Source organism: Oncorhynchus mykiss, unplaced genomic scaffold, assembly GCF_013265735.2.
Source record: "Oncorhynchus mykiss isolate Arlee unplaced genomic scaffold, USDA_OmykA_1.1 un_scaffold_210, whole genome shotgun sequence".
Lineage (NCBI taxonomy): Eukaryota > Metazoa > Chordata > Actinopteri > Salmoniformes > Salmonidae > Oncorhynchus > Oncorhynchus mykiss.
This window is the reverse complement of record NW_023493682.1, coordinates 674,670-677,476: the sequence shown is the minus strand read 5'-3', so window position 1 is coordinate 677,476 and position 2,807 is coordinate 674,670.

Sequence of the window (2,807 nt, the reverse complement as noted above, 5' to 3'; positions counted from 1 at the left end):
AGTTGCACGGAGGATTAATAGCAATCTGCATCCATCGTGATTTCTTAAAGTGTGTAAAAAGCACCCAAGGACGGCCCTGACAGAGAGAGGGCCGTAGTGGGGCACTCCCCTAGCGGGCTATATCAATAGAATGACGGGTAAAAGTATTTAAAACCCTTTTATAATTTTTGGGTTACCAGATGCACGTTTTCAATCACCAGGTGCACGGAGGAAAATGAGCATTTGCATCCATAGTCATGTTTTAAACCGTCCATAAAGCACTCTTGGCCGGCCCCGGCAGAGAGAGAAAGAGATGGTGAAAAAAAAAAAAAATCATCATCAGACCTTCCATAAATAATTCGGGCCGGCCCCCATTGCTAAAGGTCCGTAGTAGGGTGCGCCATAAGCGGACATGAATAGATGGAACACCGCTAACCGCATAGAGAACCGTGTTTTGGGTGACCAGGTGCACGTTTTCAATCACCAGTTGCACATTTTCAATCACCAGTTGCACGGAGGATTAATAGCAATCTGCATCCATCGCGATTTCTTAAAGTGTCTATAAAGCACTCAGGACGGGCCCGACCGAGACAGGGCCTTAGTGGGGTGCTCCCATAGCGGGCAACAATGAGAGGGGTGCCTTTAAATTCATTTTGAACCATATTTGAAATTTTGGGTTACCAGATGCACGTTTTCAATCACCAGTTGCACGGAGGATTAATAGCAATCTGCATCCATCGTGATTTCTTAAAGTGTGTAAAAAGCACCCAAGGACGGCCCTGACAGAGAGAGGGCCGTAGTGGGGCACTCCCCTAGCGGGCTATATCAATAGAATGACGGGTAAAAGTATTTAAAACCCTTTTATAATTTTTGGGTTACCAGATGCACGTTTTCAATCACCAGGTGCACGGAGGAAAATGAGCATTTGCATCCATAGTCATGTTTTAAACCGTCCATAAAGCACTCTTGGCCGGCCCCGGCAGAGAGAGAAAGAGATGGTGAAAAAAAAAAAAATCATCATCAGACCTTCCATAAATAATTCGGGCCGGCCCCCATTGCTAAAGGTCCGTAGTAGGGTGCGCCATAAGCGGACATGAATAGATGGAACACCGCTAACCGCATAGAGAACCGTGTTTTGGGTGACCAGGTGCACGTTTTCAATCACCAGTTGCACATTTTCAATCACCAGTTGCACGGAGGATTAATAGCAATCTGCATCCATCGCGATTTCTTAAAGTGTCTATAAAGCACTCAGGACGGGCCCGACCGAGACAGGGCCTTAGTGGGGTGCTCCCATAGCGGGCAACAATGAGAGGGGTGCCTTTAAATTCATTTTGAACCATATTTGAAATTTTGGGTTACCAGATGCACGTTTTCAATCACCAGTTGCACGGAGGATTAATAGCAATCTGCATCCATCGTGATTTCTTAAAGTGTGTAAAAAGCACCCAAGGACGGCCCTGACAGAGAGAGGGCCGTAGTGGGGCACTCCCCTAGCGGGCTATATCAATAGAATGACGGGTAAAAGTATTTAAAACCCTTTTATAATTTTTGGGTTACCAGATGCACGTTTTCAATCACCAGGTGCACGGAGGAAAATGAGCATTTGCATCCATAGTCATGTTTTAAACCGTCCATAAAGCACTCTTGGCCGGCCCCGGCAGAGAGAGAAAGAGATGGTGAAAAAAAAAAAAAAATCATCATCAGACCTTCCATAAATAATTCGGGCCGGCCCCCATTGCTAAAGGTCCGTAGTAGGGTGCGCCATAAGCGGACATGAATAGATGGAACACCGCTAACCGCATAGAGAACCGTGTTTTGGGTGACCAGGTGCACGTTTTCAATCACCAGTTGCACATTTTCAATCACCAGTTGCACGGAGGATTAATAGCAATCTGCATCCATCGCGATTTCTTAAAGTGTCTATAAAGCACTCAGGACGGGCCCGACCGAGACAGGGCCTTAGTGGGGTGCTCCCATAGCGGGCAACAATGAGAGGGGTGCCTTTAAATTCATTTTGAACCATATTTGAAATTTTGGGTTACCAGATGCACGTTTTCAATCACCAGTTGCACGGAGGATTAATAGCAATCTGCATCCATCGTGATTTCTTAAAGTGTGTAAAAAGCACCCAAGGACGGCCCTGACAGAGAGAGGGCCGTAGTGGGGCACTCCCCTAGCGGGCTATATCAATAGAATGACGGGTAAAAGTATTTAAAACCCTTTTATAATTTTTGGGTTACCAGATGCACGTTTTCAATCACCAGGTGCACGGAGGAAAATGAGCATTTGCATCCATAGTCATGTTTTAAACCGTCCATAAAGCACCCAGGGCCGGCCCGGCAGAGAGAGAAAAAGAGGGGAAAAGTGTTGAAAAAAAAAAAAAATCATACCTTCCATAAATAATTCGGACCGGCCCCCATTGAAAAGGTCCGTAGTAGGGTGCATCATTATCGGACATGAATCTCGGGAACACCGCTAACCGCATAGAGAACCGTGTTTTGGGTTACCAGATGCACGTTTTCAATCACCAGTTGCACGGAGAGAGAAAAAAAAAATCATACCTTCCATAAATAATTCGGACCGGCCCCCATTGAAAAGGTCCGTAGTAGGGTGCATCATTATCGGACATGAATCTCGGGAACACCGCTAACCGCATAGAGAACCGTGTTTTGGGTGACCAGGTGCACGTTTTCAATCACCAGTTGCACGGAGAAAAAAAAAGTAATCATACCTTCCATAAATAATTCAGGCCGACCCCCATTGAAAAAGGTCCGTAGTAGGGTGCATCATTATCGGACATGTATATCTGTAACACCGGCAAGCGC